The following is a 27,062-nucleotide window of genomic DNA, read 5'->3' as shown; positions in this document are numbered from 1 at the left end:
TTCGATTCCTCCAACTTCTGGTAATTTTTCTCCCTTCTGCTTCCTCCTTCAATTCCCCACTCTGGCTCCCTTCTTCCTTCTTCTCTTCTCCTCACCTGCCTATCCCCCTCCTCTCTCCCTTTCTCCCATGGTCTCCCTATCATCTCTAAGCTTATTGGTTCAACTCCCTCCTCCACCCATGTGGCTTGTACTCCTTCCTATCCCCCACCACCTCATTCCTGCTTCTTCCCCTTTCATTTCCAGTCCTGGTGAAGGGTCTTTGCCCAAAACATCAACTGTTTATTCATTTCCATAGATGCTACCTGACCTGCTATGTTCCACCAGCATATTGTGTGCGTTGTTCTAGATTTCCAACTTCTGCAAAATCTCTTGTGTTTATGAAAGCTTTTGACAAACTTGCTCAAATTCTGTGAGGATGTGTTCAAGGAGAGTTGATAGGGGAACCTGTTGATATAGTGTATTTAGATTTCCAAAAAGGTACTGAAAAAATTTGCCGTTAATACAAAACCAGGTGGAAGGGCATTTTATAATAAGGGTAGTGTGAATCTACAAAGGGATACAGATAGTTAGAATGACTGAGGAAAATTCAGGCAAATGGACTTAATGTGGGGAGGTACAAGGCCATGTATCTTTGTATCAAAATTTTTTTAAAGCAGATTACTATATAAATGGAGAGAGACCGCAAGTCAGTAAAGTACAGAGAGATCTAGGCACTCACAAAATCACAAAAAGTTAACAAAGATTCAACAAGTAGCTAAGAAGCAAATGGCATTTTGGCCTTTGTTGCAAAAGAGTTGATATTTTAAAAAAATAGGTAGGTTTTGTTGCAATTGTACAGAGGATTGAATAATCCTTACCTGTAATCATGCACAATGATTTGACCTTAAGAACATAAGACATAGGACCAGAATTAGGCCATTCAGCCCTTTGAGTCTACTCTGCCATTCCATCATGGTTGATTTATTATCCCTCTCAACCCCATTTTCCTGCCATCTCCCTGTAACTTTTGACACCCTTATTAATCAAGAAGCTTTACTTTATATATACCCAATGTTTTGTCCTCCAAAGCCATCTGTCGCAATAAATTCCACAGATTCACCTATCTCTGGCTAAAGGAATTCTTCCTTATCTCTTTTCTAAAGGTACATCCTGGTATTCTGAGGCTGTGTCCTCTGGTCCTAGATTAGGTTCTCTTACTTAAAAAAACATGGTGTAACCTTGGAGGCAGTCCAAAGAAGCTTCTCCGGGCTAATTCCTAGGTTCTACCAAGAGTGACGAAATACTTCGTGCCTGTTTCTTGGAGTTTGAGTGAGGGATGAACAGATCTGAATAGATGACATCCTAAAGGGAATTAACAGGGCAAATGGTGGAATGTTTTCAAGATACAGGGTTGGTCATTTAAAGGTGAAGTGCTATAAGATTTATTCTCATAGAGAATAGAATTTGCTGCCCTGATAGGTGGTGTAAACTGGATCATTAGAAGCATTCCAAGTGGAGGTGAGAAATAGTTAATAGATCAAGAAAAAGAAGGGTATGGAGAAATGGCAGAAAGTGATATTGGCCAACTCAGATCAGCCAGGATCATACTAAATAGTGGGGCACACTTAAAGTGCTTGTTGGCTTCCTCCTGCTTTTATTTTCTTGTGTTCTTGTGTTTGATTTCACTATCTTAGTGTAACTGCATCTCTCACTTTCTTTATAAACAAAAGAGCGAAATGGCAATTAACTTAATAATCTGTGGGAACAGCTGCACTTTAAACTAATGCTGTTGATTATAAATTATTGAGCTTTTGCATTGGCATGCATTTATAAACTCATTAGAGAAACAGTGCATTCTCTTCAATCGTAAACTTTCTGGAATAATTTTGTTTGATTCTGTTGTATTTTGTAGTTGGCATTTGTGAATATACACTATCCATTTAAGAGATGGATTACAATTTTTAAGTTTAGCTACAATTTTCATCACATAGATCACTTTATGTGTAATGTCATGAAAGTGAAAATGAAGAATTAACAGATCTTTTTTGAGTGCACAGATAGATTACACTTGGAATTCTTTCCCCTTAAGTGATGTTTTTCTGAATATTGATTTTAGAAAAGATATACAAATGGGCACTGTTGATATTGGGGATTTGTCTTGAAGGAATTACTGAATTCGCCGGTATAACAGAGCCAGATTAATTTGCATACAGTGGAAATAAATCTTCAGAACCTTATATAAATAATGATCAGCTAGTGTTAATTTAGCTTCTACACACTGTCAAGCACAGTAATTTATTGCTGAGTGGGCAGTAACCTTGATAATGACACACAATTAAAAACAGAAAATAATGAAAAAGCTCAGCAATTCAAGCAGGACCTATGGAGGGAGAAACTATTAACATTTCAGGTTGAGTATCTTTCCTCAGTCTGACTAAAGGTCATCAACTGGAAATGTTATTTCTCTCACCACAGATGCTGCTTGACCTGGTGTTTGCATCTTTTAACCCTCATTTTCTGTTCTTAATTTCATGTCTTGCATCTATAATTTTTTGACTGTGAGAATATTCGACGTATTTTAAGCAATGTTTCAAATTCTGAACTATGATACTTTCAGGAACATAGTAAGTTATTTTATATTATTATTTTTGTTCAGTATATTAAAGGTGCTGACAATATGTTTCTCTCATGGAGACCCAGAACTTCTGAAAAACTGGCAAATTAGAATTTATTTGAAACTGTGGAGAAATGAACATTGACTTGCCTGGATCTGATCAGCCTATCTGGGTCTTCCATGAATCAGGAAAGATTTGTAAATGGGTCTTTCTGCCACTTTTTTGTAGCTGTCCCACACAGAGCTGAACTATTTGCTTGTTGGAGTTCACTGCTATTACAGGTTTCTGTAAAAGTATCTTGGGAGAGCAAAGCCAGTGGCTTTGTGCATGTCTTTTAGCACACTGCTATAGATGGCAAAGTCCTAAAGAAACAATATTTATAGCTTTGTGTAACTACTTCATGCTGCTCTCCAGTGAGCTACCTTTGCAAATGTTATATTCTATTGGGTGTTTATTGATGTTGAAAGCATCTGATTTCTTAAGTCACCACCTGTGTTTATGTCTATAACAAATTTGCAAGAAGGTTTGGAAGTGAAGTATCTTCTTGACAGTGTGTCTCTTTTGGGCTATGCTGCAGAATTATTCTCATTGTACTAGTTCTTACTGACCACCCTATTTTATTTCTTTCCAAATGTTAGGAGAATAATTCAATGGGGTATTTGTTTGCAGAATTTCTATTCAATCTCTGAATTTTGAGGCACATTTAGAATTTTTGGACAATAATTCCATCCTGCCTGAGGGACACAGAATGTTCATTCTTGTCCTCATTAACTCATTCACCAGATTCTAGTTGTTTCAACCCAATGCATTTAACACTAACCACTTGGGTAAACCCATGTGGCAGACTCACTGATCATTGTGGTTTGTGGTAAAAGTGTAACACAGCAGGAGATGGAGACAATCTGGTTAGCAGGATCTTAAAAATGTACTGCAGAAGAGAAATAATTTAGATTATTGAAAAGATACAGAGGCTTTTACAATGAAATCTTTGTATCTCTTTAATAATCTAAATGAACACATCACCCTGCCCCAGGTCAGTCTGCCCTTTTGCAATTGAAATTCAAGATGTCATCTTGACACAATATTGAAAACCATTTTATTATTTTTTTCTCTTTCGTAATTGCACAGTTTGTTGTCTTTTGCATGTTGGTTGTTTGTCCTGATGGATGCAGTCTTTCATTGATTCTATTATGGTTCTTGGATTTACTGAGTATGCCCGCAAGAAAATGAATCTCAGGGTTGTATATGGTGATACATATATACTTTGATAATAAATTTACTTTGAACATTGAACTCTGATCTTGCTTTTATCCATGTATCAATAACAAGTGTATATAATGGGCCATTGTAATGAAGCTTCATTCCATTTTGGTACTCCACACATTAATGTAATCACTCACTTTCCAACAAGGTTTCAGTACTTGATGGCTTATTCCATGGAGTGAAGTTAGAATCATATACTTAATGTCTCTGTAAACTATTTGGTAGTTTCAAATATGAGGGATTTCTTTGCCATCTTTGCATCAAATTAGAGAGTTTAACATTCAATGCAGCAAGCCTTGTGAATTTGGGTATGTGGTAGTTCCATGAATTTAATAGCTTGAAAGAGTTTGGGCTTTTTAAATTGGTATTTATAGCCTTCTTGAGTGTTGTTGAAGCTGCATTCTTCCAGGAAAGGGAATAATTTTTTGTTGTCTCTTGACTGTGCTTTATAGATTATGGAGTGACTTTAGGATTTTAGGTGAATCAGTGACCACAATACAGGTTTCCCCCACCATTCGAAGGTAGAGCATTCCTATGAAACGGCTCGTAAGCTGAAATGTCGTAAAGCGAAGAAGCAATTACCATTTACTTATATGGGAAAATTTTGTGAGCGTTCGCAGACCCAAAAATAACCTACCAAATCATGCCAAATAACACATAAAACCCAAAATAACAGTAACATATAGTAAAAGCAGGAATGATATGATAAATACACAGCCTATATAAAGTAGAAATACTTTTCCAGAATCATTACTGCAATGTTCTCCATAGCGAAAATCTCATGCAAGCGCCGTCGGCAGAAAATCTCACGCAAGCGCTGTTGACAAAAACACGGCGCAAGTGCTGTCCAGTAACCTTTAAGCTATGAAGCTGCCAAATCATACCAAATAACATGTAAAAATACACAGCCTACATAAAGTGGGAATAATGTATGTACAGTGTAGTATCACTTACTAGAATCAGGAAGACAGCGCTGAGCACACTGATGATGGTGTGTTAGGCTGAGTCGGAGTTTGGGTGGTGCAGTGGCCCCCACCCTCCAGGCCGCCGAGCGATACATTGCCGCGAAGCATGCAGGGGTGCAGCGGTAGCCGGGAGGCACACAGCACATCTTTAGGAAAAAAGCCGAAACAAACATGCTAATTAATTAGGTGCTGCCCAGCACGTAATTGTCGGCCCAGATCAGTGCCGATTTCCGATTGCGTCGTCTCTGATCTGGGCCGACAGTTACGTGTCTGTGGCACCTAATTAATTAGCATGTTTATTTCAACTTTTTTCTTAAAGATGGGCTGTGTGCCTCCCAGCTACCATTGCATTCCCCGGGAATCGGTATCCGTCCGTGGCCTTGGGGTTGGACTGGTGGGACACTGGGGTGTCATCTCGTCGTCGTCTGTTTCCATTAGGGTAGGCAGGTCATCTTCTATCTCTGTCCGCCTCGATGTCGAAGGTCGAGGTTCGTCGTCTGCTGTGGCTTATGTGGAAGGCTTGCTTGACTGCTGAGCTGCGCACATTTTTCTATCACACTGTTCTTTGTAAGGACTCAAACCATCCTGCAAATATCCCCTAAACCGACGTACCCTTTCAAAATTAAAGTCGTACTTTATCATTACTCATTCGGTTTCGAATGTTATCCTTTTTTCTTCCAATTGCATCAGCTCTTCATCTATCAGTTCTTGGTCATGAGATGCCAAAACTCTTCAACATCATGTTCGTCAGCTTCCACAAGCCAAACTCACTTTGTCCTTACTTCGTTCACCACGATCGAAACGCTTAATTATGTCTAGTTTTATGCTAAGTGTAACACCCTTACAAGCTCTTTTGGGCCTTTCCGATACTATAGAACTCATCTTGCAAACGGCTGCTCACAGGCATGTGTTTAAGCAATGCCGAGCACAGTTCCGAATCCAGGGGAGAGCGGCTGCTTTTTATCACGCGCTGATTTTTTTGCGCACTGCTTTTTTTTCGTAACAGTGAAAACACCTTCTGAAAGTGAAAACAGGGTAGTAATGTAGGTCTTTCGTAACAGTGAGGTTTCGTAAAGCGAACGTTCGAAAAGCGGGGGACATCTGTATATGCAGCCACAGCCTTGATATGACGGGTCCAAATGAGTTGATGATCAGATGTCACTTTTAGGATGCTGATATTTGGAAAAAATGATGCTCATAATAATAAATGTCAAGGATAAATGGCTATACTCACCTTATTGGAGTTGGTCATTGATGGCACTTCTGTGATACAAATGTTACTATTTATCAACCTATGCCTGAAAGCTATTCTGGTCTTGCAGCATGCAGACATGGATGGCTTCATTTTCTTTACTGTACAATCATTAGGGAATATTCTCCACTTCTAAATTTATGGATGATCTTTCTGAAGAAACTGAAGATAATTGGGACCAGGGCATTGCCCTGGTGGATTCCTGCAGCAGCATCCTGTGTTTGGGATATCTAACAACTGTTTGCTTTTGTGTACGGCATGAGTTGTAACCACTGAAGTGTTTACCCTTTGGTCCGTTTACTTCAGTTTTATCATGTACCCTTGATGCAACATTTACTGACAAATGCAGACACTCTAGAATTTAGGCTCTTGGTAAATTTTGTAAGGCTGTTGCCTAAATGGGTGATTGGGGAGCAGATTATTGGTGAAGAAGTGTAACTTGATTGCACTGTTTATGAAACTGTTCATCACTTTACTGGTGATTCAGAGTAAACTGATCGATTAGGCAGAAATTTACTAGAATAGACTTGGCCTACTTGTGAAACTTTTATAGCTATGCCATTGTATTTTATTCAAAATATATTTCAACCAGCTGAAGGGTTTGTGTTTGGTAAAAGTGTTTAATTGAAGTCAAGGCAAGACAAATTTTAGAAATTACTGGTGTAAAAACTAACATCCTGTCATACTCCCAATACTGGCATAGCGTTGCTTCAAAATCCAGAAGTTTGAAAGATTCTGGCTGTGCCTAACTCTCCCTTTAAAAATACAGTTAGATTTAATCTAATACCACTATAATCAAGCTGTTGACTTTGTATTCTGAATTTTTGGAGATTCCTTGAAAATTCTGACCACAGGCAATCTTTGAATTTTATAGGATTATTAGCCTTAAAGCTACTAATATTACTTGCAGTTTTCATGAAAACTTTGGTTTTCTACTATCCCATCTGTTTATATTGGCAGCAGGCAAAGGGAGCCCAATAGGCTCATATACACCATGTTATCACTAGCTGTCAAGCTGCAAGTAAGATAGCTTGTGGAGACCTGCAGAACCTTTTGGTATGTGTTTGGCTATAGAATTCTGGGAAAAAACAGTTAAATACTGTATTTGATTTTTAAAAACTAGTGCTGAACCTGTCAAATAGCTTAAAGTACTTTCTGATTTAGAAATAAAATTTTCTTATGTTCAAAATAAAGTAACCCATTACATATTTTGCAACAATATTATTTACCAGCTCTAGGATATTGGTCAGAATTTATCAGAAGCTTCGGAGTTTAAGTCAAACTTCCTAAACAGGAGATATTACTGAGGTTCACATTCCAGTACAGGAAAGAGGTTGTTTCACTGCTGGAGATAATTTCTTTCATCAGGGAGATTAAATCCATCCTTTCTCATGGACACAGAAGGTTCAATAATGTTGCTGAAAGAAGTCCAGCTAATAGCTGCCTCATGTGGAATGTTTACCTCTTGACTAATATAATTAAAACTACTTATTATTACGTTTGCTGAGCATTTGCTGTATGCAAATTGACAACATTTTTTCCTACATTTCTGCAGTGTCTACACTTCAGAACTGTTTAATCATTAAGTACTTTTAAGAGATTATAGTGCATTCACAATTCTCTATGTGATCTAATCTTCATCACAGTGTCATGGGATCCCAAGTAGTGTTCCTTAATTCTGTCAGAACTGTGAACTATCCAAACCAGAGCCATTTCCTGGTGTTACTGTAGGCTGCAAAAATCTCCTATGCCAACTTGGTGCAATCAGGTGTGGGCTCTGGGATCCATTTGCCAGTCAGCTAAGGAGATATAGGAACTGATCAATGTTAAGGTCAGGGACTGGAAGAGCTGATGTGTTAATAGATGAGAGAGACAGGGATCCATTCACTGGTTAGCTAAAGGGTTGAGAGATCTGGCTGACATCTAGGAAACATTGGTCCACTTATTTAGTGTCCCTGTTAATGAAGTTAGTACTGATTCCTGGCATCAATGTGCACTGTTATTAAAGTATATGCTATCAACAGTAGATACTTCACCAACCTAGGATCAAGATCCTTAAATTCCAAAAAGAAACTATATAGTGCGAGTATGCACACCAGAGGTTTAGCAGTATTGAAATTTGTAGCACTCTTTGGAAAGTACTTGGCAGTCAGCGACTTGATAGGGAACATTACAGTCTCTTTTCCTTTGTAGTCACAAAATTCCAGGAAGGGTCATCAAAAAGCAATGAAGGATTTTTCAGGTTATCCCACTCATTCTCTGAAAACCTGAGCTGAGCCATTGTTTATTAAGAGGCTTGAATAGCAAACAAGGATGCAAAGTAAAGAAATAAAGATGATTGTAGGATTTAAAATAGTAGACACGTGGAACTGAATTTGTTTACTTTCAAATTAGAAAAAGAAATTGAGCTTGATGTAAACCTGGTGTCAATTTGGCAGGCAGGTGAACACCAGACTGTTGCATTGTAAAGGAGAACAAAAGGGCTGGGAGTGAAGGAGTACATGAGCAAGAAATCACAGTTTTAAATAGGCCCAGACCACCGTGTATGTATAAAGAGTATTAAACACAAAGGAAGAGCTGCAAGCACAGTTAGCTGTGTGGAGCTGTGATGCAACAAACTTGGAGATCAGGTGAAAAAATGGGCAGGTTTGTGTCCTAAGTATTCTTGAATGAAAATTTTCAGGAATGATAGGAAAGGGAAGAAGGTAGGAAGAAGAAACTGCTGAAATCTTGTCAAAGAAAGATGTGGCTGAGATAATGGACAGGCCAAAAACAGTAAATATTGGGAAGGCAATTAAAGTGGATAAATCAACTCCTGTACTCATCCCAGATTGCTGAGAGGAGTAAGGCAGGAAATGGTGGAAGCATTGGTCATTATCTTTCAAACAAGGAATGGAGCCCAAGGGGAAAAAATATACAAGGATATATCAGCAAACAACAAAGCCAGTTGATTTAGCCATTCAGATAGGGTGGAATTCTTAAGAAATTATAATCAGGACAGAATCAGCAAGTTGGTCAAGCCAACATCAATATGTTAAAGGCAAGTCATGTTTAACTAACTTACTAAAGCTTTTCTGTGAGGTAAGTAGAGAGGACCAGTGAGAGAGGTGTAGTTGATGTGGTATATGTGGACCTCCAAAAGGCCTGCAGTAAAGTGTGGCAAAACAGACTTATCATCAACACTAGTGAAGAATAGCGTCCTGAGGGATCGATACTAGAACCACATTGTTTTTCCATTACTTAAGGGCAATTTCAAAAGAAGTAGGGAAAGCAAAACTTAAAATGTACAGTAGTGAACTCCGAGGGTAATAAGTTTCAAGAGGTAGGCTAATGGAATGGGCATTCATGTGACAGAAAAGATCTAAAGCAGATCATGGCAAAATATTGTATTTCAGTAGTGAGAAAAAGACAATCTAAATAAAGGCATCACACACAAATGCTGGAGGAACTCAGCAGGCCATGCACATCTATGCAAAAGAGAACAGTTCGGGACTGGAAAAAACGATGTGGTCAGAACAAGAAGGTGGGGGGAGGTGAGGAAAAAGTACATGGAGGTAGGTGATAGGTGAAACTAGGATGGGGGAGGAGTGAATTAAAGAGCTAGGGGTGATTTGTGAAAGAGGTAAATGGCTGGTGAAGGGGGAATCTGATAGGAGAGGGTCGAAGACCATGGAATAGAGGGAAAGAGGAGAAGCATCAGAGGGAGGTGATGGACAGTTAATAGATAAGGTGAAAGAGAAAAATGGGAACGGTGAAGGGGGGGGGGGGGGCGGGATCAATTACCAGAAGTTCAAGAAACCGATGTTCATGCCATCAGGTTGGAGGCTACCAAGACGCAATATAAGGTGTTGCTCCTCCAACCTAAGTGTGGCCTCATCATGACAGTAGAGGAGCCCATAGACTGACATTTTGGAATGGGAAATAGAATTGAAATCGGTGGCTACCGAGAGATTCCACTTTTTCTGGTGGACAGAGCATAGGTGCTTGGCAAAGTGGTCTCCTAATCTACATCGGGTCACACTGGGACCACCGGATACAGTAGATGACCCCATCAGACTCACAGGTGAAGTGTTACGTCACCTGGAAGGACTGTTTGGGGCCCTGTATGATGGTGAGGGAGGTGGTGTAGGGGCAGGTATGGCACTTGTTCTGCTTGCAAAGAAAAGTACTAGGAGGGAGATCAGTGGGGAGGGACGAATGGACAAGAGAGTCACCTAGGAAGCGATCCCTGCAGAAAGCAGAAAGTGGGGGACAAGGAAAAGTTGTGCCTGCTGGGGGTCCCATTGGAGATGGCGGAAGAAACGGAGAGTTATGTGCTGAATACAGAAGCCTCCCTGCTAGCCTCCTCATCCAGTACATAATTCTCAGTAACTTCCGCCATTTCTAATGCGATCCCAGCACGAGGCACATATTTCCCTCCCCCCCCCCCACCCCCACCTTTCCGCTTACAGTCTGTCTGGGTAGCCTGCAGCTGGATGGCATGAACATTGATTTCTTGAACTTCCGGTAATTCCCCCCCCCCCCCCCACTTCACCATTCCTCCATTCACATTTCCCTCTCTCACTTTATCTCCTTACCTGTCCATCACCTCCCGCTGGTGCTCCAACCCCCTTCCCTTTCTTTCATGGTCTTCTATCAGATTCCCCCTTCTCCAGCTCTTTATCTCTTTCACCAATCAAACTCCCAGCTCTCTACTTCACCCCTTCCCCCCCTCCCGACTTCGTCTATCACCTACCACCTTGTGCTTCTTCTTCCCCTCCCACCCACCTTCTTGTCCTGACCTCATCTTTTTTTCCCAGTCCTGATGAAGGTTCTCAGCCCGAAACAACGACTGATGTGCCTGGCCTGCTGAGTTCCTCCAGCATTTTGTGTGGGTTGCTTGAATTTCCAGCATCTGCAGCTTTTCTGTGTTTGTGATCTAAATAGAAGATTTACTCCCTAGTAGGAATAAATCTGCCAATCCTTGGGGGGGTGGGGAGAAATGTTGAACATTGGGAAAGGATGGATGATAGGACTTGCAGAATTGTTCTTACTTTGATCATTGTAAACTCAGTGGGTTGAAACCTTTCTTTCCATGCTGTAACCTTTATATGATACTCTTAAATTAGCAAAGCATAAATGCTGCAGATATGCATCAGCTGTTCACCTGAGAGTCAGAGTCATTGGGTAATACAGCAAGCGAACAGGTTGCTCAGCCTAACTGGTGCATAATGACTACAGCATACTTCCTGTTAGTTCCAGTTGCCCGTATTCGGCCAATAATTCTCCAAACCCCACCCCTACATGTACCTGTGCAGATGTCTCTAATTGTACCAAGTTCAACCACTTCTTCTGACAGTTCATTCCAGGTATTCAACTACCCTCTGTGTGAAGAAGTTACCTCTTGGGTTTCATTTAAATCTCTCCCCTCTTATATTGCATCTGTGCCCTGCAGATTTTGACTTTCCAACCCTGGGGAAAAAAACTATGATGCATGTCCACCTTAGTCATACCCTTCACAGTTTTATTAACATCTGTGAGGTCTTCCTTCATTCTACTATACTCTGGGGAATAAAGATCCAGTGTGGCCAGCCTCTCCTTATACCTCAGGCCTTCGATTCCAGGCAGCATCCTTCTAAATTTCTTCTGTATTTCTCCAGCTTGACAATGTCTTTCCTTTAACAAAGGGACCCACGGACCCCTTGCTTTATGGTACTGGCCCATGGCATAAAGAAGGTTAGGAACCTCTGCTGTAACAGGGTGACCAAAACTGTATACAATGTTGCAAGTGTGGTCTCTCTATTGTATTTAATAACTGCAACATAATGTCTCTCCTCCTAAATTTGATGTCGTGACTGATGAAGATCAGTATGCTTAATGCCTTCGTTGCCAGCATAACTGCTTGTGTGGCTACTTTCAGTGAACTCCGCTCTTGTACCCTTGGTTCCACAATGTTCTTCAGTGCCCTGCTGTTCACTGTACAAGTCTTATCTTGGTTTGACTGTACAAAGTGTATCATTCACACTTCCATAAGTAGAAATCCATTTGCTATTCCTCAGCTGATCAAGATCTCATTGTAACTTGCTTCATGATCAGCATGATCCCCCTATCAGCAGCAAATTTGCTAATTATGACATGTACATTCTTATCAAAATCATTTACATAAATAATGATAACAAAGGACCCAAGAACTGGCCTCTGAGCACCCCACGAGTCACAGGCCTCCAGTTAAGGAATTGCCCTTCAACAGTCAAGGCTTGCTGTCTTTGATCAAATTCTGAATCCGCCTTTCTAGCTCTGCCTGAATCGTATGTGACCTAACCTTCCAGATCAACCTGCCATGTGGCACCTTGCCAAGGGTCTTATTTACATCCATAAAAGCAATATCCAGTGCCCTACCTTCATCTATTCCCTCAGTTATCTCTTCAAAAAATTCACCAGACATGATCCCATTCCCAAAAACTATGCTGACTATCCCTGATCAGTTCTTGATTATTCAAGTGCTGGTAGATCTTGTCTCTCGGAATCTTCTCCAATAAGTTCCCTACAACAGAAATCAGACTCACCAGCTGTAGTTCCCTGGCCTGTCTTTGTTGCCCGTCTTGAACAACGGAGCAATGCCTCCTGTCTTCTGGAACTTCATCAATGGCTTATGACAAAGCAAATGTTTCTACAGGGGCCCCTACGGGTTTTATTTTCCCCATGGTCTCCCACAGGATCTCGCTCAGGCTCAGAGATTTTCCCACTTTAATATCCTTCAAAGCTGCAAGTACCTCCTTCCTTGTAATATGCATATTATTCAAGACCTCCCTACCTATTACCGTCATTTCTTTGGCATCCAAATATTCTCCTTGGTAAAGACTGAGCAGAAACTAACATTAAAAATCTCAGCCATCTCCTGTGGTTCCACACATAAGTGGCCCTGATGGTCTTTAAGATGATATTGTCTCTCCCTAGTTACCCTTTTACTATTGATATATCTGAAGAAACTCTTGGGATTATCTTTAATTCTTCCTAGCAAACCCATCCCATAGCCTCTTTTCACTTTCCTAATTTTTCTCTTAAGTCTGCTCTACAACTTTTTATATTCGTCAAGGGACTCATTCATACCCAGCTGCCTAAACACAATGTACACTTCCTCCTTTTGTCCTTATCAGAAGCATAATATTTTTCATCAACCAGGGTTCCCTGAACTTTGCCCGTCTTCCCCCAACAGGAACATGCTGTCTCTGGACTCTTGATATGACCTTTTTAAAAGCCAACTATTCCATTGCCTTAAAATAGAGTTTTCCAGTTGGCCCCAACTAGATCCTGTCTAATGCCCTCAAACTTGGTCCTACTCCAGTTCAGGCCTTACCTTTCTTCTGTTTCCATAACTGTTTTAAAACTAATAGAATTGTTGTCACTGGACCAAAAGTGCTTCCCAATTGCCAATTCAGTTACTGGCCCTGCCTTTTTACCCAAGAGTATTTCTGATATTGCTCCTTCCCAAGTAGGTTCCTTTATAAGGCCATAAGAGAAAGGAGCAGAGTTCAGCCATTCAGCCCACTGAGTCTGTTTTGCCATTCCATCATGGCTTTGAGTATTATCCCACTCAATCACATTCCCCTGCCTTATCTGCATAACCTTTGACACCCTGACTGATCAAGAACCTATCAACCTATACTTAATGACTTGGACTCCACGGCTGTCCGTGGCCTTGAATTCTACAGAGTCTGCATCCTCTGGCTAAAGAAGCTCCTTCTCACCTCTGTTCTAAGTAGACATGGCCACTGGTCCTAGAGTCACCTACTATAGGAGCCATCCTCTCTAGGTGCACTCTATCTAGACCTTTCAGTGTTCGATAGGTTTCAATGAGATCTCCCCCCCATTCTTCTAAATTCCAGCAAGTACAGGCCCAGAGCCATCAAACACACATCATTAATTAACCCTTTCATTTCCAGAATAATTCTTGTGAACCTCCTCTTGAAACTCTCCAAAGCTAGCACATCTTTTGTTAGATAAGGGGCCCAAAACTGCCCTCAATATTGCAAGTGTAGTCCGACCAATGCCTTATAGATGTGGCATGGAATGCAGTGGTTAGCACAACGCTTTACGGTACCAGTGACCTGGGTTCAATTCCCGCCACTGTCTGTAAGGATTTCTACGTCCGCCCCGTGACCGCGTGGGTTTCATCCAGGTGTTCACTGATTAGGAAGGAGGTTTGGAAGACATTCCCATAGGATACTAAGTAAGTAGTATGGAGTCTATGATAATTTTGTAAATTATTGTAATAAATGGTTTTATTTTGGTCCATGATTTCTGCCTGCTTGTGCTCCTCCCCTTCATCCCGCCCACCCACCTTTTTATTCTGGCTTCTGGCCCCTTTTTTTCCAGTCCCGATGAAGGGTCTCAGCCCAAAACATTGTCTGCCCATTTCCCTCCATCAGTGCTGTCTGGTTTGCTAATTTCCTCCAGCATTTTGTGTGTGTTGCCCATGCTTTCCTATGTTACATTTTTAATCCAATATTTTCTAATGCCTTTGTGTAATATAATGTGGTACATTGAGTTCCTGCCAGATTTTTACCAGCTCTAATATAAGTACTTCCAAAATCATTCATGTTTCTAATCCCTCTCACTTATTTATTTTAAGCCACTATCTATTAATGATTACAAATTATCAGGTTAAAAGGGGCAAGATTTTCCAACATTTCATATGTATGACAAGTACAAAATCAAAAATCTTTTAATGGAGACACCAACATAAACTTACAGCTTCCCAAATGCATAACAGGGTTCCAAAGCATGTGATGGAAGCAGTTACAATTGAAATGAACAGCTACTTTCTGACAGGAAACCTAACTTTCTGTGAGGTCATGGAGATAGGTGTGATGATGAAGTGTAAGTGGAGGCTCATGTGGAACACAACTTAACCCTTAGAAAATCGTAAGGAGCCTATGGCTTAGAAATGAGGAAAATTTCAAAGTGTCATAGAGAAGTACAGCATAGAAACAGGACCTTTGGCCCATCTAGTTCATGCCAAAACCATTTAAACTGCCTACTCCCATCGACCTGCACCGGGACCATTCCCCTTCATACCCCTGCTATCCACATACCTATCCAAACTTCGCTTAACGTTGAAATCAAGCTCACATGGACCACTTGTGCTGGCAGCTCATTCCACACTCTCCCGATCCTCTGTGAAGAAGTTTCCCCTCGTGTTCTCCTTGAACTTCTCATCTTTCACCCTTAAGCTATGACCTCTGGTTGTAGTCCCACCCAACATCTGTGGAAAGAGCTTGGATTTATCCTATTCGTACACTTAACAATTCTGTATGCCTCTATCATTATTCCTTCAGGTTCTTTCTGTCTTTCATTAAGAATATTGGATCAGTTTACTGGTTAGGTGGATAGTTAGTTTAAGTTTTAATATTTTATCTTCAGTTACTGGAAATGAAATTGTGTAAGTTTCATATGGATCTTTAACACATTTATATTATATTTTCATTTTTAAGGATATGAATATTTCTATTAAATAATTTACAGGAATGATAGAAATCAATAATCAATAAATCATCTGAACCATTCTCTTAAAAACCATGTCTTTGTTGCTTGACTAAAATGATCAGCTTACTCGTGGGTATCAACCATTTGACTCTCATTCCATTGAAGTGTAGTTTAACTAAAGCAGAGAATTCTGATAGCACAAACACGAGGAAATCTGCAGATGCTGGAATTTCAAGCAACACACATAAAAAAAATATGCTGGTGAACGCAGCAGGCCAGGCAGTATCTATAGGAAGAGGTACAGTCGACGATTCGGGCCGAGACCCTTTGTCAGGACTAACTGAAAGAAGAGGTAGTAAGAGATTTGAAAGTGGGAGGGGGAGGGTTGGAGCTAAGAGCTGGAAGGTTGATTGGCAAAAGGGATATGAGAGGATCATGGGACAGGAGGCCTAGGAAGAAAGAAAAGGGGAGGGGGGAAGCCCAGAGGATGGGCCAGGAGTATAGTGAGAGGGACAGAGGGAGAAAAAGGAGAGAGAGAAAAAAAATTAATAATAATAAATAATGGATGGGGTACAAAAGGGAGGTGGGGCATTAACGGAAGTTAGAGAAGGCAATGTTCATGCCATCACATTGGAGGCTACCCAGACCATGCTGAGCTGTTGACTTCATTAACTTTGCCTCCAACTTTCACCCTGTCCTCAAGTTTACCTTGTCCGTTTCGGACACCTCCCTCCCCCTTCTTGATCTTTCTGTCTGTATCTCTGGAGACAGCTTATCTACTGATGTCTTCTATAAGCCTACGGACTCTTACAGCTACCTGGACTATTCCTCTTCTCACCCTGTCTCTTGTAAAAATGCCACCCCGTTTTCGCAATTCCTCCATCTCCGCCGCATCTGCTCTCAGGATGAGGCCTTTCATTCCAGGATGAAGGAGATGTCCTCCTTTTTTAAAGAAAGGGGCTTCTCTTCCTCCACCATCAACTCTGCTCTCAAACGCATCTCTTCCATTTCACACACATCTGCTCTCACCCCATCTTCCCGCCACCCCACTAGGAATAGGGTTCCCCTTGTCCTCACCTACCACCCCACCAGCCTCTGGGTCCAACATATAATTCTCCGTAACTTCCGCCACCTCCAATGGGATCCCACCATGAAACACATCTTTCCCTCCCACCCCCCTGCTTTCAGCAGGGATCACTTCCTACGCGACTCCCTTGTCCATTCATCCCCCCCCTTCCCTTCCCACCGATCTCCCTCCCAGCACTTACCCTTGTAAGCGGAACAAGTGCTGCACATGCCCTTACACTTCCTCCCTTACCACCATTCAGGGCCCCAGACAGTCTTTCCAGGTGAGGCGACACTTCACCTGTGAGTCGGCTGGAGTGATGTACTGCGTCCAGTGCTCCCAATGCGGCCTTCTATATATTGGCAAGACCCAACACAGGCTGGGAGACTGTTTTGCTGAACACGTACAGGATCTCCCAGTGGCCACAGATTTTAATTCCAATTCCCATTCCCATTCTGATATGTCTATCCACGGCCTCCTCTACTGTCAAGATGAAGCCACACTCAGGTTGGGGGAACAACACCTTATATTCCGTCTGGGTAGCCTCCAACCTGATGGCGTGAACATTGCCTTCTCTAACTTCCGTTAATGCCCCACTTCCCCTTTATTTATTAATTAATTAATATTTTTTTCCTCTCTCTCTCCTTTTTCTCCCTCTGTCCCTCTCACTATACTCCTTGCCCATCCTCTGTGCTTCCCCCCGTCCCTTTCTTTCTCCCTAGGCCTCCCGTCCCATGATCCTCTCATATCCCTTTTGCCGATCAACTGTCCGGCTCTTGGCTCTATCCCTCCCCCTCCCACTTTCAAATCTCTTACTATCTCTTCTTTCAGTTAGTCCTGACGAAGGGTCTCAGCCTGAAATGTTGACTGTACCTCTTCCTATAGTTGCCTGCTGTATTCACCAGAATTCTGATAGACTAGTTCTTATCCTTCGATTTGGAACATTTGGAAGCCATGTGCATTAGATATGTTGTTATGTTTTATTCTGAAACCTCAATGTGAAACCTAGTTTGTGAGGGAAATTTTACGTTGCTTTTTAGTCTGCAGCTGATAGGCATTAAATTGTCACTAATAACCAACACAGAGCTGTTTGTTACAACATTGAGTTGAGACTTCCAGCACATGGCCTTGCAGTTTCTTTGGAAGTGTACGGAGATTTGCAATCAGCTGGTGTAAATGCTGGAGGCAAATTTCCTGTTTGCAGTATAAAATACAAGTGCAGTACATCCGTCCAACCTATAACTGACAGTGCTGTGCACAGAACCTGAAAATTCAAAGCAAACTCAATTGATTCGGGATCACCCTCACATGAACTGAAGGTGACCTCTGTAAGGGATGTTGTATGAACGGGATATGCACTTTTGAATAATGTAAATCTGCTGTCTCGGTTCTTATCTAGCTGTGCCTGGTGTAAACTTGCCACATTCACTGGAGATACAAGTGTCAACAGAGTATGATGGTTTTGATATGCCATGCATTGCATTCTGATAATCTGCTCTTGAGATTTGCCATTCGGTTGATCTTGAAATGTACTTATTCTAAAAGGGTTAATTGTTTATCCTCATAATTTTGCCCTCACAGGTGTGAACACAGCCATTTGCAGGCTAAGAAAGTGTTGCGGCAAAAATAGATTGCAAGTTTGTTGGTTAGCTATTAACTGTGACAAGGCTCCTTGTTAGAGAGATTAACCACAAATAACGGATGGGAGCACCTTGTGACTGGTGGCTAACTCATGCAACAGCAAAAGCCTGTTGGAGATCTGCAAATCAGTGCAGATTGTTTATCTGCCAATTGCCCTGGCTGGGCTACTTTCTCTTGATTCTTGTTTCACTGTTGTGTCTGGCAGCCTCTTTCGACTGTTTGAACTTCAGCCAGAGGAAAATATTTTGACATAAAGATGTGCATTTTTCGACTGGTCAGGTCTGTGTTGGTGATTGTGGGTTTGAGCCAAGGTAGATGTGCCACTTTATAAAAAAAACTCACGAGTGCTGATGGTTTCATATAATAGACAACCTTTTAGCTCTAAATGGCAGACAGTCAAAGTGATTCAAATTCACTGTTGCCTTTTTTTAATGTTGAAGTACAGTAATTTTTTGTAATGAGGTCAGTGTTCTCCGTGTCTTTCACCTACTCCTTTCAACTGAAGCAGATTTTGGAACCTTGACAGCACTCATTTCTGTGTGCTGTGTTGTAATTTGAATTCTGAGAAAATCTGGTTTTACTCAGGTCTGCTATATTTCCCACTCCCCTCCCCGAATCTTGTTTTTTTTTTGCAATAGGGTTCACAAAGTGGCTTTGGGCTCTCTTGATCCATTTTACTGAACTACTAGGCCGCCATTTTAAGTCCCCAGAACAGAATACAGCTTGCAGCTCCTTACATGGCGGCTGTACTTAGCTGAAAACCTAACCAATTGGGTGGACTTTGTCAGGTCATGTGATATGCCACGAATGCACTTGCAGCCGTTACCCAGTCCCCAGCACATTTCTCTTCTCTCTTCCCCTCAGATACTTTACCGTGTTTTTGATGCCAAATTTCTCAAGTTATATGTGTCTAGCTAGATTGGCAGTTGTCCATAAGTTATTTTAAGAAGGCAAAAAAACTGTCTCGTAAGAGTTCTTGTGCTGCGTGCATTCTTCATGTAAAATGGATTTCCCTTCCTGGCCCCTGTCCAAGAGTGCAGAGTGCTTGCTGGGTGAGATGAGAGCTTCACTGTTGAAAACTAGTGGAATGACGCAAAGTAATTTCTGGCTTCCAACCAAACGAAGGGAGATTAGTGCCAGAATTCAACAAAATAACAAATTATTATGTAATCAAAAGTTGATCTGGATGATAGTTTTCGTTACTGCAGACTGACAGTTGCTGAGCAGTTTAGCTAGATTTAATAGATCCTCAGTTAGATGCTGGGTTGGGAGTGAGTTATGAGTGTTTTGCAATCAGGGTCTGCTCATATTGGATTTGTTAAAGGCAGATTGTCATATCTGAGCTTTTCAGCTTTCTGTGGTGTTGGCTGTAGTCTAGACTAGGCAGCACTAATCTTCAATTCCCTTTTAAGAGATTTTTGTGGGAGGAGAGGAGTGAAGTGGTGAAAGAGAAAAAGAGATGAGAATACTAAAGTATCTAAAATGTTTTGGTTACTATATGTAAAAAAAAAGCAATTAAACATCTTAAAAGCTGCTTCTGTAAAAGTGTAGTAATTCTTTCCACTCCTGTTATATAGCTTATAAGACTATAACCCTTTTTACAGTGCTGTATCTATTTCAAGGCTTTTTAAGCAATTTCTTAACCCTTTGAGCACTGAAGGAAATTTTCAGCACTTAAAGGAAACAAATCTCTTTTTATGTAACTGGTTTCCTCAAGGAGAGCCCGCTGGAATGTATGCTCATGAACTGAGCTCCACCTCCTCCACAGCTGCCCAAAAGTGTTAGGATAGGATAATTAGCCAATTTTCATCTGGATTTACCTGCAAATCTTTCCTTATCCTGAAAGGAAATGGGGCTAATGTTCGTGTAGGTCAGGCAGGTCATCAGCAACACTGAGTACATTGCCAGTAGTAGCATGACTGAGCCATTTTTATAGCCGAGCCAATTTTGCATATGGCTGGCGAACTGCCAGCACTCAAGTAGTCTAGCTGGGCAGCTCGCCGATCTGGGTGCATTGGAAATCCAACAGATAAGTTAGAAACCTTTATTTAAAGGGAGGAAGTAAGTGATTCTGGGGAATAGGGATGGGAGTGGGAAGTGGGTGGTGGGGGGGCTGGTTCAGAAGGACTGGAGGCAGACTTGATCTTTATAAATTCTGAGGGAAGGTCCTTGTTTCCCCGATCCTTAACAAATCATTTAAAAACCACCTGCAATATGCTCAGAGCAGTCTCCATCATCTCACTGTGAACCACTGATCAGATTGCTTAATGATCCGCATCAGTGGCTGATCCTTTTTAGTGCACATTTGTCCGGTTCTGGAAAACTGAACAGAGGAGCTAAATTATTATATAAGCCTAACCTTAATAATGCTTTGGTTTTGTGGTCTCCACTGAAGTGACAATGCTCACAGTTTATCTTTTTAAAAAATAAAAGATCACAAAGATCTGGCTAAGCTTAAACTGGTGTGGATGTGATCATTCATTTTTCAGTTACTGACAGGCATCCGTTCTTTAGTGTCTTAACAACAGGATTGACAAAGTGCCACATATGAGATTGTTTAATGAGTTACGAACCAATGTTGTTACAGGAAAGATACTAGCATGGATAAAGAAGTGGCTGATTGGCAGGAGGCAGAAAGTGGAAATAAGGGGTGCCTTTCCTGTTTGGCTGCTGGTGACTGGTGATGTTCCACCGGGATTGCTTCGTTTTACATTTTTATGTCAATGGCTTGGATGATGTAATTGATGGTTTTGTTGCAAAATTTGTAGATGATACAAAGATAGGTGGAGGGCAGGTAGATTTGAGGAAGTAGAGAGCCTTCAGAAGGATTTAGATTAGAAGAATGGGCAAAGAAGCGGCAGATAGAATACCGTGTCGGGAAATGTATGGTCATGTACTTTTGTAGAAGAAATGAAAGGGTTAACTATTTTCTAAATGGAGAGAAAATACAAAAAAAAATAGGTGCAAAGGGACTAGGGAGTCCTTGTGCAGAATTCCCTTAAGGTTAATTTGCAGGTTGAGTCCGTGGTGCGGGAAGATGTAATAAGGCTTTATAAAGCACTGCTAAGGCCTCACTTGAACTATTATAAGCAGTTTTGGGCCCCTTACCTTAGAAAGGATGTGCTGACACTGGAAAGGGTTCAGAGGAAGTTCATGAAAATGATTTCAGGATTGAACGACTCGTCATATCAAAAACATTTGTCTCTGAGTTTGTATTCACTAGCATACAGAAGAATGAGAGGTGGCCTAATTGAGATCTTTTGAATGGTGAAAGGCCTTAATAGAGTGGATGCGGAGAGATTGTTTCCTGTGGTGGGAGAGTCTAGGACCAGAGGACACAGCCTTAGAACAGAGATGAGGAGGAATTTCTTTAGCCAGAGAGTGGTGAATCTGTAGAATTTGATGCTACAGACAGCTCTAGAGGTCATTTGTTTATGTATATTTAAGACGGAGGTTGATAGATTCTTGATTAGTTAGGGCATGTATGATATGGGGAGAAGGCAAGAGATTGGGGTTTGAGAGGGAAAATGGATTAGCCATGGTGTAATGACAGAGCAGACTTGATGGCCAGATGGCCTAATTCAGCTCCTATATCTGTGGTCATGATTTTATGTACTATATAAACAGTATATGTGAGGCAAGAGTAGACATTGGAAAATGATGCTGGAGAGGTAGTAATTGGGAACAAAGAAATGGTGGATGAATTGAATAAGTTTTTTGCTTTAGTCTACACTGTGGAAGATAGACGCCAGAAATTCAAGGAAGTCAGGACAGAAATTATCATAGTCACTATTAGTAAGGAGTAGGTACTTGGAAAGATGAAAGGTCTGAAAATAGATAAGTCACCTGGACTAGATGGAATACACTCCAGCTTTCTGAAAGAAGCAGCTGAAGAGATTGTGGAGGCATCAGAAGTGATTTTCTTTTTAAGAATCAGTAGGTTCTGGAATGGTTGTATCATAGTTATAGTTCTAGTCTCGATGTTACTTCTCAGTATGTACATTCCCTTCTCCTTCTTAAGCAGACTCCCTCCAGCCTCCTTTCCTCAACCCTCCAGGGCTGAGAATGATTTGCCTCCATTCTATTTTTTTTGGATTCTGGAGTTAGGTGAGCAGAAGGTGGCTGATTGGGCAAGTGGGTAAAAGTAAGGAAGGAAGGAAGCTTTTTCCACTGCTTATGCAGTGCTTTTGAAATGTGGCCGCAAGATGCTCATGATCACTGTTCTCCACTATGAGCAGGCAAGGACCTGAGGTTCTCAGGAAGCAGTGAGGGGTGTTGTACTTCTTCCAGGAAGCTTTGAGCATTCCTTGATGTGTACTCTTTGTCCACTTGTAGAAATATTCTACTTGATTTCCAGTGGTTAAATTTCACTTGCATGTTGACTGCAGATCCCTCTGTTTTAAGTATTTCACTGTTAATTTCAAGCCCACAAATTTTCTTAATCTATCATTGTACGGATGGCAACACAGTACAAGTAGGCTTGTGCATCAGAGGTTGTGGAAGCAAAATTCTCAGGAGAGGACCCTGGAGGATACTTGGAGTTTCACCTGCATGTGAAAAGGAGAAAGTGATGTAGTCATAGTTCAATAAGAGTCAGAGCAGTGTACATCAGAAGAAAATAGTAAACCAGAAACCAGCGAGACTTGAAGAGGAAGCGAAGTATGACCACTCCAGTAAACAAGAATAACTCTATAAGGTATGTCTAGTTTATTCAAGATTTATCTTGTGCTGAACGCATATACACAATAATACACACATAATAACATGTCATTCAGAAACATCACCCTTATCTATGTGTACTAAACAATGTTTAGTTGAGTACCCGCCAATGGAGCTGAATACAGAAGGGAAAAGAGTATACAGGATTTTGAATGAGAATGAGCTCAGGCTTTAACATTCTGTATGAGAATGGACTCTTTTCAGGTGTGATTAAAAATTCCTACTCTTAAAGTGTTGAAGGTACATTTGAATACCTCTCCTTTCTTTTCCACTGTTCGTTTGATATTCAGGTGCAGAATCACTATTCACTGTCAGTTACAGTGCCTTGTAAAAGTATTTAGTTCTCAAGCCTTTGTTCACATAAATCAGTATTACAACCAGGGATCTTGATCAATTTAACTGAGAATTTGTACTTGTGAATCACATGTTCTTTTTTCCACAATAGAGCCCCCTCCCCAAAAAAAACAGGGAAAATTTGTAAATCATGAAAAACTTAAAAATTCAAAAATGGAAATGTCAGCAGTTCTATACTATCCATCCCCTTTTGCTCAGTACTTAGTTGAACCACCTCTTGCAGCTATTACAGCCATTAATCTTGGATAAGTCTCTAATAGCTTTGCACAATGCGATGGAGCAAGATTTGCCTATTCCTCCTTGCAAAATTGCCAACACTGTGCTAGATTAATTGGGGAGTGGTGGTGGACAGATAATTTGGGATCTTGCCAAAGACGTTCAATCAGGATAAGGTCAGGACCAGGCCACTCAAGGACATCAGTTATCTTCATTTGAAGCCACTCCATGGTTGCTCTGGCAGTGTGCTTTGGGTTATTATGCTGCTGAAAGATGAACTTCCTCCCCAGTTTAAGGTTTCTGGAAGAGGCTAGCAGGTTTTTATCCATGATCTCGCTGTATTTAGCAGCATCCATCTTCCCATCAATCTTGACCAGATTTACAGTCCCTGCTGTTGAAAAGCATCCCCATAGCATGATGCTACCTCCACCATACTTTACAGTAGAGATGGTGTTACCTGGCTGATGCGGTGTTAGATTTACACCACACGTACCGCTTAATGTTGAGGCCAAAACGTTTCCCTTTAATCTCATCCGACCACAAGACTTTCTTCCACATCTTTACAGTATATTCTAAGTGAAGCTTTGCAAATTCTTTGTGGTCAAGAATATTTTTTTTTAACCAGAGCTTCTTCCTTGCCTCTCTTCCATAAATACGATTTTTGTGCAAGGCCTTGGAGATTGTGGAGCCATGAACTCCATCTCCAGATGCAGCCACTGTCTTTTGCAGCTCACTCAGAGTGACTGTTGGCTTCATAATAACCTCTCTTACAAGTGTGCCATTCTTCTCTGGTGACTATGTTTAGAGGGGCAGCCTATCTAGGCAGTATGGCTGTGGTTTCATATTTTTCCACTTTTTCACTGAGCAAGGTACATTCAGTGCCTTTGAGATGGCCTTGTACCCTTCCTTGCATTTGTGCTTCTCCATTATCATTTCCCTAACTTGCCTTGAATGCTTTCTTGTATTCATTTTGGTTTGGTCTGTTGAAAATGTACCATACTGTTGAACCTTTCAGAGAGAGGGGTTATTTATTCAGTTGATCCTCCAGTTTTCTACATCAGCAAATTGGGTGAGTTGGTAAGGTAATATACAGTATTGCACCTGAGGAAAGTTAGCATAGTAATTATGAAGGGGATGAATACTCTTTCAGCCTCTCAAATTTGGTTTTTGATTTTTAGTAAATTGCTGACAGGTTTTGGAATTTTTCTTTTGATTTGACATGATGTTTTGTCAAATCAAATATTCCTATTTCACTTTATTTTAAATTTTGAAAATGAGACTGTAAATCGCGAAAATAGTTGTGGGTGGTGAGTACTTTTTCAAGGCACTGTGTATGCCTGAATTGTTTCACAAATAATTTCCCATCCATTCATCCCTCAAAACATTTCAACACAATATACATACGTACAGATATTTCCAGAATGTGGATCCATATATTTATCAATGTACTGAGGCAAAAATATGTCAAAATGTCATCATCATAAAAATAGTGTCCAGGCATTTTTATCTACTTCAAGTAGAAAAAAAAATCTGGTTAGTAGCTGAGTGTTGAAAACTTTCAAATCCTAGTCTCAAATTTTTTTGAGGCGGAGGAGAGAAGGCACAAGGAGAGGTGACTACGTTTGTCTGGCTTGATTTTAAAATCCTGGACGCTAAAATTCTATTACTGCTAGCTTTATTGTACACTCGGTCATTATGTCACAATTGGTGCCTTTAATGTTGCTCAGTCAGCAGGTTTTTAAGCCTTGAAACTTGTGTTTTTGTTTCTGTTTAGCAAATTTTCAAATATAGTTTGTGGGGAATGCCCTTGGAGAAAAACACTTGAGTGGGAAAAAAAAAGCATTAAAATTTATGCACAGTGACCTAACTATAAGGTTCCATTGCTCCTTGGTAAAATTTGCATAACAAGAATGACTTCTATTCATTGACACAACTTAATCTGAGCAATTTTCTGCAAGATGTATCTACTTTCCATTCAAATGAAGTGTATATACCAGAAATTTAGTTGAATGTTGCTGTTTTCTTCAATGTTATTCATTTGAAATTCTGTATTTTCCAGATTATTGCTTAAAAAAAAGACTGCATTCTTCCTAGCCTCAGTCCTTCTGCTGATGCATTTTCCACATCAGATCCAACGCTACTTTGGATCATTGCAGGAAATTGTGGACCGTATTCAAAAACAGTTACTTCCCCCAAACTGTCAGACTGATCAGCTCCCCGTTAACCCAGCCCAATAACCCCCACCACCATCGCTACATGCACATCACCATGCATCACTTTATGTGCATACGATTAGTCGATGTATATAACAGTTACTTGAACATTGTGTTGTACAGGATTGCCTTAATATTGTGTTTTTTAATATGTTCTTTATGCTTATTATGTTTTTTTATGTTGCATCGGATCTGAAGTGACAATCATTTTGTTCTCCTTTACACTCGTGTACTAAAGACTGACAATGAACAGTCGTAAATCTTGAATATTCTCTAATTGGTGGGGTGGACACCCCAGGGATAACATGGTCTTACTTGTAGTGTGCCAGGGTGTGAGGATTGCAAAGGAAATAAATTACTCCCCTTCTTCCTTGGGCCATTTTCTACACCCCAAAACCTTTACTCTGTACTTGTCCCAATCTGAGCCTCTGCATGACCTGTGATACTCGTTCAATTGCTGTCAGTCTTGTTTCTTGATCAGTCCTTCCTGAATCCAAGTTTAATCCTGCCCGGTCCCATCACCAAGTGCCGGATCCCTTTGATGATGCCATTGAACTTTATAATGTCCTGTCTATGTGGTGCTGTAATACAAAATAATTTACTGAATTTACGAGTTCCGCAATTGTTTTACTCATTCCAAACTAGTTTGAAATAATGCAAGTAAGATGTGTTTCTTGGAATAATGAATGCACTTTAAATGAAGATCTTACCAAGGCTGAAATCACTGGAGGATCTAGCTAGTTAAAACATAGAACATAGAAATATACAGCACATTACAAGCCTTTTGGCCCACAATATTGTGCCCACCATGTTAGTTAGATAGAGACAACCAATGTGTCGGTTGCCTTAGTCATGGAACAGTTCTTTACTTCTGTGTTCAAGTTATCCTTAACTTTGCTTAACTTTGGAAGTTTATTCAACTTTGCTTAATTGAATAAAATAAATTGGAATGTTGTAGTTACAGGGTTACAAAATGGCTTCATTCTCAAATCCACAGAGATTTCAAAAGATTATTGCTTTGATCCCTCTGCACCCATTTATAATCGAATCCTAAATTTTCCTCAGACTGGATGGTTGTAGATTGTTTTTTTTCCTAATGCCCAGACAAATTAGAAAATTAAGATTTAGAAAGGGTTTGTTTTCACTTAAGTGAAAACAAGTGTAGCACAATGCTCAAATGAAATTCATGTATTCTAAGTATACTGGAATGCTCAGATGAAATGTGTTTATACTGTCCATCAAGTCTTTTGCAAATGACTTCAAAATTTTCCCCCTAACTAAAGTTGCATCTACCTTTAGCTTAATTGAATAAAT

General features: G+C 40.6%; 1 protein-coding gene across 8 annotated transcripts in view; it reads left to right on the top strand.

Annotated features, from left to right (window-relative positions):
* nfia (nuclear factor I/A) overlaps positions 1-27,062 on the top strand; it is a 584,092-nt gene that overhangs the window by 175,672 nt on the left and 381,358 nt on the right. The window lies entirely within an intron of this gene.

Source organism: Mobula birostris, chromosome 12 (genome assembly GCF_030028105.1).
Source record: "Mobula birostris isolate sMobBir1 chromosome 12, sMobBir1.hap1, whole genome shotgun sequence".
Classification (NCBI taxonomy): Eukaryota; Metazoa; Chordata; class Chondrichthyes; order Myliobatiformes; family Myliobatidae; genus Mobula; species Mobula birostris.
This window is presented reverse-complemented; position numbering and strand designations above follow the sequence as displayed.